Below are 12,623 nucleotides of genomic sequence, written 5' to 3'. Positions count from 1 at the left end.
GCCTAAGAAATATTTAAGCGGTCCATCTATTTTTTTTTACAAAGAGAACCACTTGTTTGTACTTGGAAATGTTTTGGTCCATAGTGAATCGAGTTCAAGTAAGTATTTTCGCTTCTTAAAAAGGCCAATGCCGAACTTCTCCTGAAGAAACAAAACAATGCCAAAAAGAGACGATTTTTTTCATTCACAATCATATCCACATTCAAAGCTAATGATGGGAGAAAAGGATTTCTCCATTCACATTCAAAGCTAACGACAGGAAAAGGATTTCTCCATTCCAATTCACATTTACGTTTCTATTTTCATTTATGTTCACGTTTACATTCACAACCATATTTAATTTTATAATCACATTCACAATCATATTCACATTTATATTCACATTCTCAACCAATAATAGGAATGGAGATTATTCACCTTGCATGTATTGTAGAAAAGAGCAATCACAATAAAATATTTGATGGAGACCAAATGCAAAAATGCAACCAATGTATAGTCAGATAAGTCACTTTACAATATTCAAAGTTTATGGTTCCTAAGCTAATGAGAAGTATCAAATATTTGACTCAATAAATTGCAAATTGATATCGTTAAAAGATATGCTAAATCAAATAATTCAAATTTAAATTATTATATTGATTTGATAGTTAAGATTCAGATTGTTCGTGATTTTATTTATGTAATGACTCGAAAATCGAACCACTACCGATGCTAGGGTTTAAATCGACTTAAGGTCATCAGAGCCCGTAACAAATCTACTATACATTTCATTACACCTGATATAATTTTAAATATGATTTTAAACGTATATAAAATATTTTCATAGCATGAACTAAAACTCGACATGTGCATACATACATAACTGAAAATATGAACCCATACTAGAGCTCTCATCAAATGTTCCAGTATGGTCATCAAATATACCATAGCTTAGTTCAAACATAATTTAACTTAAAACTTTCACATGATAAGGTCATTAAGAATGGGATCATAAAAGAAAAATCGGGTAAAACACAATTCTAAACCATAAAATATTATATGTCCACAACTAAACTATTACATATAGAGCTATACCAAATAACATTGTTGACCTCCCTAGCTCATTTTCGTCCTACAAATATAAGGTTAGGGGAAAAGGATATTCTACTAGACCCTAGTGAGTAAAAACATGATATAAAGCAGTTTAATAAAATAAATACTCAATGTATGCATCATAACACAAATAATTCACATCAATATGGACTTATCACAAGTAACCCTCCATAAATCTAATAATGCCTGACCCATAATGGGTGCTACTCAGAACTTCCTCTTAAATATAACATAAAATATCCATAGTGCTAGGAGCATAGAATGGACATCCTAGTATTTCTTTTACATAATGTCAGGAGCACAGAATGGGTCTCGATCTGGACTTCCATATCCATCATATGTAACATATCATATCATGCTCCAAGACTAGTGGGTCATCCAACATCCATCCACAATAACAATCAATTATGAATGCATCATATTCGTGAATTCTAATGCAAAATAACCTACTCATATATACATGACATTTGTGATGTATGAGCATGCTTAAAAACTTTTAATTCAATTAAAATAATAGTTTAGTTTAGTTCTACTCACTTCTTGCAGATGCAAGCCTAGCTCTGAAGCAGTTATCTCACTATTGGCCTCTATAGTCTCCCAAGTTTGATCCTATACAGATAGACTTAAATGAGATACCAAACTTAATTTTTACATCTCTTAAAACTACCCCAAGAGACCCCTAAAAGCATATAAGAAAACATGTAAAAAATGGATTGAGATCGGCTGGACATTGACTTTCGATGGATGGTTTAGCGGTCTAAAGTCCCTTACAGACCTAAAAGTCCAATCCTTCAAGGGCAGGTTAGGCTGCCAAAGGTGGCAATCTTCCCTGGTAGGTTCGATAGCTGAACCTAGGTTCTTCTATAAGAAGAACCTGATTTTGCCTTAAAGAATCAACCTCCCAAACTCAACCAAAACATAGCATAACTTCAAAAGGCGAAAAGAAACAACATTGCAAGGTCCAAAACAACTCAGAAAGCCCACTAGCTACCACATGCAACAACAAAATAAGGAATTTTACCCAAGAATCTCAAGATTGAAACAAAAGCTAAAACTCAAAATTGCAAAGCAACTTAAGATCCTCTTTGCATGCAGGCTTCAATACATAATCATACATTGAAAATTCAAGAAAAATAGAAGGAGAGGTAAAACTAAGAATGTTTTGACCGAAGATTCCTTCAAGGAGAGACTTTGGGGAAAAAACCATTAAAAACTTGACCAACTTAGATCAAAGCTTGAAAGAATCTTTAATCTACATAAAAGCCTTTAAAATTAGTTGTCTTTTTTACTTAGAATGGCCAGAAAGTTGAGGAAGAAAGCCCAACCTTACCTCTGTCCGAAAAGATAGGAAATTTTCTCCCTCTTTCGGGTTGGAGACTAATTATAGGTGGGCTGGAAAAATCACTTTCGGCAGCTAAACCTTAAAACTCTTTAAAAAAAATTATTTATTTATTAAACATATTTTTTAAAAATACTTAAAATTCATTTTATAAGACCCATTTTACCCTTCTAAGATTTCTAATTCCGAGATTTTGGATCCCAACGAAAAATTCCTTTGGAAATTTAGGATTCTGACAATAAAATTTAGCTAAATATTACATTCTTCCCCCTTTAAGAACATTCATCCTCGAATGTTTAATCATACATATAAAACACATAGCATACACATTAAAGAAGAACATATACAACTAACAACTTATTTTAAAAGAGATGAGGATACTGCTTAAGCATCGGCTCTCTGGTCTCATAGGTATATTCTTCCATATTGTGGTGATTCCATAAAACCTTTACTATCGTAATTTTCTTATTTCTTAGCTTTTTGATCTGCATGTCTACAATCCATAATGGCTGCTCAATATAGGTGAGATCTCCTAGGATCTCTACATCAGACTCACTAAGAACCTTACCTGAATCATACACGAATTTTTATAACATAGAAATATGGAAAACTGGATGGATTCTTTCCATGGAAATAAGTAAATCTAACTTGTAAGATACATTCCAATTGTTTACAAGATTTTGAAGGGTCTGATGTACCTTAGAGCTAGTTTACTTTTCTTTTCAAAATGAATCACCCCTTTCATAGGAGACACCTTAAGCAATACCATATCTCCCTTTTAAAAGATAACTTGCTTCTTACGAATGTCTACATAGCTCTTATACATACTCACAGCTGTTCTGATTATTTCTCTGGTAATGGGACTAATTCTAGCTCTGTGAAAGCTCTTTCTCCTACTTTTCCTAATAAACAGGTGATCTGCACTTTCCCATGCAAAGCCTCATAAGGAGCCATCCAAATGCTAGCATGGTAATTGTTATTGTAAGAAAACTCCATCAACGGTAGATATTACTTCCAAGAACCACCAAAGTCTAGCACACACATCCAACATGTCTTTTACGATATGGATTGTCCTTTCTGATTGTCCATCAGTTTGTGGATAGAAAGTAGCGCTAAAATCTAACCTTATGCCTATAGCATTCTGTAAACTCCACCAAAACCTAGAGGTAAACTAGGGTTCCCTATCTGACACTATAGAAATTGGAGCCCCATGCAACCTAATGATCTCCTCCACATAGATCTATACCAGCTTGTCCACAGAGTAACCACTTCTAACATGGATAAAGTGAGTAGATTTGGTCAATTTGTCAGCTATTACCCATATAGAGTCTTGTCTGTCAAATGTTACTGATAATCCCACTATGAAATCTATTGCCACGTGTTCTCATTTTCATTCTAGAATTGGTATTGTGTTGAGTATTCCAGCTGGCTTCTTATGCTCCAACTTCACCCTCTAACACACCTCACAATCAAACACAAATTGAGCCACTTCTCTCTTTATAGAAGGCTATCGATACATCTTCTTTAGATCCTAATACATCTTGGTAGCTCTAGGATAGACACTGTACCTAGTATTATGAGCTTCTCTCATAATGTCTCCTTTCAGGCCTACGTCATCTGGTACACATAATCTATTACCATAATGAAGGATCTCTCTAGTGTCATACCTGAATTCATTATTCTTACCTTGCTAAATTGCTCTTGCTATTTTCACTAAATCTAGGTCCTTGTGTTGTTTCTATGTCACTTGTTCCAAAAACATGTGTCACTTTTATCTATGCCACTAAAGCACATGTACCAAACAACTCTAGTTATAAGCCTTCATTGACTAGCCTGTAAAACTCTTTCACACTAGTCTCCTTTCTAGTTAGATATGGGATAAATTGCCAAGTGTTCTTCAGCTAAAAGCATCTGCCACTATATTTGCTTTACTCAGATGATATTAAATTTTGCAATCATAGTCACTAAGAGCATCTTTATTTTATCTTGTGATTTCCTTTGTAAATACCATGATTAGTGAGTAGATTTTTAGATTTTAGATATTGGGTATGTAACACTCTATTTTAATATTGGATTTGAACTAATTTCTATTGATGGGTTTAAGCTAATTTCTAATTTTGAGTTGGGTATTTGATCTTTATTCTTTTTCTTATGCTTTAATCTCTTGCTTTGTGTTTGGCCAACCAAAGTATTGTTTTAATCATTAATTGATATATTAAAATATGAAGATCAATAGTGGAAAACCTAATATTAGAACTTATATTTTGAGATTCAAGAAATTGACTAAGGGTATGAGAGAATTTAAAAATTAATTAAAGGACCTAATGGGTTTTTATTAAATCAAGAACCACAAAAGTAGGAATTGATTTAATTAAGGCACAACCTTGATATCTTGAAAGAGAATTAAGGTGATTTTAGAATAAATCCCTTCAAGCAATTGAATATCCATGAATTGATAGTAATTGGGGAAAATCTGAATTAAGTAGAGTGTGAATCCCAAATCTCTAAAATCGCCTTTCCATATTTTATTCTTAATTAATAGATAATTTTAGTTAATTTTGGGTTAATTTTCCATTTCTTAGTTTAATTGCTTTCAATTACTAGTTGATTTATCTTTCTAACTATAGGATTAATTAGTTTATTGCCATCTCCTTATTAATTTGTGATTAATTTGCTACACATTTTACTTTTATTAGTTAATTTTAGCATTAAATTGATTAGTTCAAACAATTGCTACAACCATAATCTAGTACTTAAATACTAATTCTCTGTGGGAATGATACTCTACTCTATGATTATATTACTTATGTGACCCGTATACTTGAGGTATCACAATACGTTTTTGGTGTCATTGCTGAGGAATCAGTTTTGTTTGATATTTAGGTGATTGGTTGTTTGGTTGATTTGGACATTTTTCTTTAATTTTTTCTTTTATTATCTTTTTACTTGCTTGTTTTATTTTTAAATTTTCCAGGTACTTTTTTTATATGAGAAGATCAAGGAATGAGAACGAATTTCTACTTTACGATCTTGAAATTGAAAAGACAACAAAGGCACATCGAAAAGAAGTAAAAAGAAGGAAAGCTGAAGAAAAAGCAACAAGGAGAGTCTAGTAGCCTACCACCACAAGAGGAAGATATTTCTTAAGTTTATATTAAGGAAGTGTTTCATTAAGAAGAGGGTACTCAAGAAGTAGAAGCTATGGCTCAACAGAATAATAGAACAATTCGAAATCATGCTTATCCTAGTTTTGGTGATTTTCGGCCTAGTGTAGTGAGATCGAGGGTTGATGCAAATAATTTTGAGTTTGAGCCATCTTTGGTTCAAATGGTGCAACAATCTCTGTTTAATGGGCAACATATTGAAAACCCATATCTACACTTGAGCAATGTCATGGAGATAAGTGATATGGTCAAGCTTAATGGAGTTTCTAAAGGTGCAATCAGATTGAGGCTTTTTCCATTTTCACTAAGAGATAGAGCTAGAGAGTGGCTCAATGCTTTGCCACCTAGATCTATTACCACTTGGGAGTAGTTGTCACAAGCTTTTATTGAGCAATATCTATCTCCAAGCAAGATGGCTAAGTTGAGAATTGAGCTTACTTCTTTCACACTAAGAGAGGATGAGTCTTTGTATGAAGCTTGGGAGCGATACAAGGAACTTCAAAGGAAGTGTCCTCACCATGGTATATTGAAGTGGATGATAATGCAACACTTTTACAATACCATTTCTCAAAATTTAAGAAGTGCATTGATGCAACAGCAGAAGGTGATTTAATGGGAAAAACAGAAGATGATGCTTATGCTTTTTTGGACAAGATAGCTTATGATAACTACCAATGAAATAGTGAAAGAGCCAATGTGAAGAGTGAAGCTAAGAAACCTGCTAGGATGTTTGAGATTAATGCTATGTCAATGATCAATGCCAAGTTTGATGCCTTAGCTAGGAGGATGGATAAGATGACCATAGGAATGGACGCTAAAAATGTGAATGCTTTGAATGACATGAGCTATAGAGCAAGCTTTGGGTATGACAATCAAAGTTGGGGATAAGATTTTTCAACTGAGCAAATCAATTATATCAACAACTATGGGCAAAGAAGCATGGGTAATCCATACTCAAGCACTTACAACCAAGGGTAGAAGAATCATCCTAACTTCTCTTGGTCTGAACAACCGAAGCAAAATCAGAATTTTCAGTAGTAATTTCCTCCTCCACAGCAGCACTTTTCTCCACCACAAAATAGGGGATCACCTGGGTTCGAAGTTGAAAAAAATCAAGACATGAATTTTCAGCAATCTCAACCCATTTATGAGCAAAAGACTTCCTTGGATTCAATGATGGAGAAGTTTCTACTCCAACAACAATAATAAGAGGAATTGATCAAGCATCTCACTTCTAAGATGGAGCAATTGTCAACTCACAATATGATGCTTGAAAATCAAATTGCACAATAAGCAAGCTATTTTAGCAAAGCTCAAGGGAAGCTACCTAGCCAACCTGAGAATCCAAGAGAACGCAAGGCAGTTCATTTGAGAAGTGGGAAAGTTGTTGGGGATGAGAGTGAAAAGAAAAATAAGGTTGAGAAGAAAGAAAAAAATTATGAGATAAAAAAGTGTGTTGAGAGAGAAAAATGTCAGAGAAAAGACGATTCAAAAGAAGAAAATAAAGATGATTTGAGTGAAAAGAAAGAAAGAGTTAATGAAAAATAAGAGATTGAGAAAAAACAAGGAGGAGAAAAAGAAGAAGAGGCAAGATATATCCCATCGAAGCTTTACAAGTTACCTTTGCCTTTTCCACAAAGATGTCAAAAGGCTAAACTAGATATGCAATTTAGTAAGTTCCTTGAGGTTTTGAAGAAACTATATGTCAATATACCCTTCATTGATGCATTTTCTCAAATGCCATCATATGCCAAGTTCTTAAAGGATATCCTATCTAATAAGAGGAGATTAGAGGAGTATGAGACGGAGCATTAACGGAGGAGTGTAGTGCTTTGTTGTAAAACAAGTTAATTCCAAAGCTAAAAGACCTAGAAAGTTTCTCAATCCCATGCCAAATTGGTGACACCAACATTGGAAAAGCTTTATGTAACTTGGGAGCAAGTGTAAGTCTTTTGCCTCTATCTATCTTTGAGAAGTTGAAAATTGGTGAGCTCAAGCCTACTACTATCTCATTGCAACTAGCGGATAGGTTAATCAAGTATCTCATAGGAATTTTAGAGGATGTGCCTTTAAAAGTGGGCAAAATTTTCATTTGGGGTATTGAAAATGAAAGAAGATGTTAATATTTCTATTATCCTTGGGAGACTTCCTAGCTACTGTAGGAGAAATTATTGATGTCAAGAATGGAATGGTTAAATTGAAGGTTGGAAAAGAAGATGTTGAGTTTAATTTGTCTGAACCTAAAGCTCCCAACACTTTAGCTACATTAAGTTCTTATCTTAAAGTGGATGTGCTAGAAAATGATAAAATTTTTGCTATATTTATAAGGTTGTTTGAAAATAACAATGATATTTTACATTCTCAAGAGTAAAATTTGGAAGAGGGGATGAAGCTCTTCAAGATGACAATGATAGTTTACTCTTCAAGGTGTGATAGAAGTTCTTGATAAAATAAAAGATGTCTTTATATGCAATGGAAAAAAAAAGTTAAAATTCAAATACATTTGGTGCACTTATGATAAGTTTTTGCTTTCATTTTAAAGAGTAGAAATTTTAAGGTTAATAGATTGCATAAGCAATGGCACAATTATATCATGTCTTATGCAACCTTCTAAGCTCCTTAAAAAAAATTTTTACCACAAAATGGAGAATCAGGCCAGTAACTTTGCTGCCCCATTAGCTCATAACTTGCATGAGCTGTAACACAGTTGTATCATGTCTTATGCACCTTCTAACCTTTCAAATGAGTTTTAAAACACCCCATCTCTCTCTTCCCTTCTCTCCCTTCCTCTCTGCCTCCCATCCTCTACCGCCTGCCACCATTTCCATCTCCATACTCGGTCAGCTCTTTCCACAAGCCGGATCGCTCCGCCGGCCATCTTCTCCACAACCGAACCAGATCATGTGCCATCAATCCCCATTGCAGTAGCGTTTCATCCTTTCTTCCTCGCTTCAGATCACGACGCATCAGCTCGCTTCTCTATCGCGATGACTGCAGCGCCGAACCACAGCTCCACCTCCGAACAGATCGTGTCACCTAGCCTCATCCATTTCCAGATCGGTGACGGACCAGCTTTGCTCCTCCACGAGCAGAATATCCTGCAAAGCACCACATGCTCCATTCTAGATTCCGAATCGCCCGCGCCGTCAGCCTCACTTCTACCAAATCGCAACGTCGGCAACCTTCCCATCGCATGCGACAGCAGCCAACAAGACCCTAGCGCCGTTGAGCCCTCCATCGCAGCAGCGTGTTGTCCTCCTCCATGAACCAGATCGCATCACGTCCATCTCCCATTTCATATTGCGTCCAACTCTCCCATTTCAGGTCGCGTCCTCTCCGAGCAGATTCAGCCGTCGCGCATCCTTCCTCTCGCAACTCCGACCGACGCCGATTCATCCCTGACCGGTGGCAACAAGTTGTTTGCTTCATTCCTCCTCCATTCAAGATACATTTTTTTAATAATTAAAATCTAAAAAATCAGAAATATAAATTTTTAAAAAAGTGATACTATTGTTGCTGTTATATTATTTTTTTTTATATAATATTGAATTTTGATGGTTGTATTGACTGAGAATCATTTTTAATACATATTTCATGTCTTCATTTATAGCTGAGATCTTGTGCTTTTGTGAATGGATAATTGAGATGAAATGTTGATATTTATTTTTGACTGATGAACTTAATTTGTTTGCTTTTCAATTGTCCATGATCTTTTTGGTTGTACAACTTCTAATTGTTACAGGGCTCAACAGAAATCAGGTTATAGATTGTAAATATTTTAAAGCATGAATAGGTATAATTCTTCCAATTCTTATGTTCATTAGCTTTGTACGTATTGGTGAGCAACTTTATAACTTGATTCTATTTTAATTCATATTTATGCTAATTTTGTCATATTCTTATCATTTACATTCTGCTTTTGGACATTGAGGATAATGTTTGATTTGAATTTGGGGTATTGAGTTAAATTTTTGCAAAAAAAGAAAAAAATCACATGCATCATATAGGATATATATACATTATATGAATAGGTATTGTATATAGTTACATTTCCATACACATACATATATTCATACATTCATATACTTTTACACATACATGCATATAGGACCTATATATTCTAATTTTGCATTTTTTTAGACATACATTTCATGATAGATTTTCTTGTTTTTATTCTCTCTAAAAGAGTATAATTGCTTTGAAAATTAATCTTTCTTACTCTTAGAGGGTTAGTTGGATTGATTGTATCTAATAGGTGAAAGGATGTCGAATAGTTGTTTTAATTTTTGCTTCATAATTAAAGGTTAATAAATTGATCTAGATATGCATTCATTAACGAGTTACAAGTTATTTTGAATACTCTTAGGCAAGATTTGATTCATTGATGTCTCATCGTTCCTAGAACAAAACTTATAAATTTATTAAGCCGAAATTTTTAGCTTACATTTGAAAAGAGGTAGGATTTAGGCTTTTTTGTTTAAACTCACTTAAAAAGCCTTACTTATTCTTTTCTAATTCTCTTATAACCATTTTAAGCTTTAATTTATGCTTATTTATTTGGAATCATATTATCACCTAACTCATAAAATAAACACTTATTTAGCCTTACGAGAGTATTAGTTTATAAAAAAAATATATTAAAAAAATTTATAAGTTAATGCTCCTATACTCAAATCCATTTCCTTTTATTGTTAACCATATCAAATTTCTTAATCCTTGAAGTCCTAATGATCTCTTGATAGTGTTTGCGTGGATATAAGGATATGAGATTTGCATATGGGTTTGTAATTCCATCTACTTTATTTTCATCCATCATTTATTTTGAGACATTTTAATCATTTATTGTTTATGAGTCTATTTGGGTACAATTATCTCTTGCTCTTATTAATGATCACATATTTTGGGTTAATTATCTTAATATTTAGCTAAGTGGTGATTATTAAGGTAATTACTTGATTTCTTGTTATCTTAGGAGAGATATTGATATGTTGATTGCAAGGAGCAAGATTGAGAATTTGAATAAATAATTTTATAATTCTTGAGACAAGATCTTTGTTTTTCATTTTTTATCTTGATTTTTCTGGGACAAGCAAATGTTTGAGCTTGGTTTATTTGTTAACCTCAATTTTTATGTACTTTTTAAATACATTTTACATCTGCTCATTTAAATAACCATTTTTACTTATTTATTTAAAATTTTTAATAATTTTAGTTAATTTTTATAAATTAGCGTTTTATAGATATTTTAGCCTTATTTTGTAAGAAAAAGACATGCCGTTGGATCTTGAAGACCATTAATTCAAAAAAGAGCAGAAAGTTATATAAGCAACAATACAGGCAGCCTTTTATTATGTTAGGGCAACCTTTTAGAGCATACAAATAGTCTTTTTCTTACGTTTAAAAGAGGGGAGAAGACCCTAAAATAAAGAAAAGAGTAGTCACCTACCTTTCTCTCAATTTTCACCCTTTTCTCTACACCATTATCGAAAATGTCTTAGAGAAAAGGAGGAAGCAGCTGTAACGTCACTAATGTAGGCTCCTAAGAGTTCTCCATTTGGGTTTTTCTTTTCCTTTATTAGTTTCATATTTTCTTTATTTTGAGATTTCTTTTATAAATACTAGAGTAGATTTTTAGATTTTAGAGATTGGATATGTAATACTTTATTTTAATATTAGATTTGAACTAATTTCAGTTAATGAGTTTGAACTAACTTTTATTTTTGAGTTGGATATTTGATATTCATTCTTTTCCTTGTGCTTCTTGCTTTGTGTTTTGTCAATCAATGTATTGTTTTAATCATTAATTGATATATTGAAAGATGAAAATAAATAGTAGAATTATAATTTATATTCTTAGAAATTGATTAAGGGTATCTTGAGAATTTCAAAATTAATTAAAGAACCTAATAGATTTTTATTAAATCAATAGCCACGAAAGTAAAAATTGGTTTAATTAAGGTATGGAGAAAATCCAAATTAATTACAGTGAATCCCAAATTTCTAAAATTGTCTTTTTATATTTGATTCTTAATCTTAATACTAGATAATTTAGTTAATTCTGGGTTAATTTGCCATTGCTTAGTTTAATTGCTTTCGATTACTAGTTGATTTCTCCTCCTAAGTATAAGATTAATTAGTTTAATTGTCATCTCCTTATTAATTTGTTATTAATTTGCTGCACATTTTAGTTTTATTAAATTTTAGAACATTAAGATAAAATTATAACATTAAATTTTACTATGGACTTAATTAAAATTATCTAAAATTTATATAGTTTATTTATTAAAGTTTTAATTCATAATTATAATTTATTTATTTAATTAGTTAAATTAATAAATTAATATTATTATACTAAAATCTTAAAATTTTAATATAAAAGTACAAATTCAGTTTATATACTTAAGAGAGCTTCCATAATTTCTAGGAACAAGTAGTGAGGTAGCACTCAAAATTTTTTCTCCCTCTTAACTCGTACAATTATTTGAAAATTCTCCCTATTAACTCTTATAATTATTTTAAAATTTTCAAGTGTTATTCTGTTGGATATTATTAAAAACCATACACTTAAACAGTTTATGAATTGGAATAACTAATCCAGAAAAATAATTTCGGCAAAGAAAATAAAATAAATGTTATTTATTTAAACATATCCATATTGGTTGAAAAATTTTTATCTTTTTTTATTTTCTTGCTGCATCCAATCCTTTTAAAACCCAATATCATTTTTTTGAATCCGATTAAAACTCAATCTCTGAGGATGAATCGAAAGGAATTGAGCTACCTATAGAAGGCATGACTAATAACCCAAGCGCCATCAATAATGATTGGCATATTTGCTACACTACACGAGGCATTTTCCGTAATTTAATTTCCAGAGAGCAGAATAGTGGTTGATGTGCTTCCGAACAAATACAATGAAAGAATACAAGAGTAAAGTATAGGCTATTAAACAATGTCAAACTGTCTCAAGTGTTGGATGCAAAGTAAAATTACTAAAGCAAGGGAAATCATAATATTCAAATAGAAGA

The 12,623-nt window shown here is 32.4% G+C and overlaps 1 non-coding gene across 1 annotated transcript; it reads right to left on the bottom strand.

Annotated features, from left to right (window-relative positions):
• Positions 1-6,013: 6,013 nt before the first annotated feature.
• On the bottom strand, positions 6,014-6,120 carry LOC122723412. Its single transcript, XR_006350361.1, has one exon. It is a non-coding gene; the product is annotated as a small nucleolar RNA R71 (small nucleolar RNA).
• Between the last annotated feature and the right edge of the window lie 6,503 nt (positions 6,121-12,623).

This window comes from Manihot esculenta, chromosome 3 (genome assembly GCF_001659605.2).
Source record: "Manihot esculenta cultivar AM560-2 chromosome 3, M.esculenta_v8, whole genome shotgun sequence".
In the NCBI taxonomy this organism is placed as follows: Eukaryota; Viridiplantae; Streptophyta; class Magnoliopsida; order Malpighiales; family Euphorbiaceae; genus Manihot; species Manihot esculenta.
Note: the sequence above shows the minus strand (reverse complement) of the source record. Positions and strands in the feature narration are given on the sequence as shown.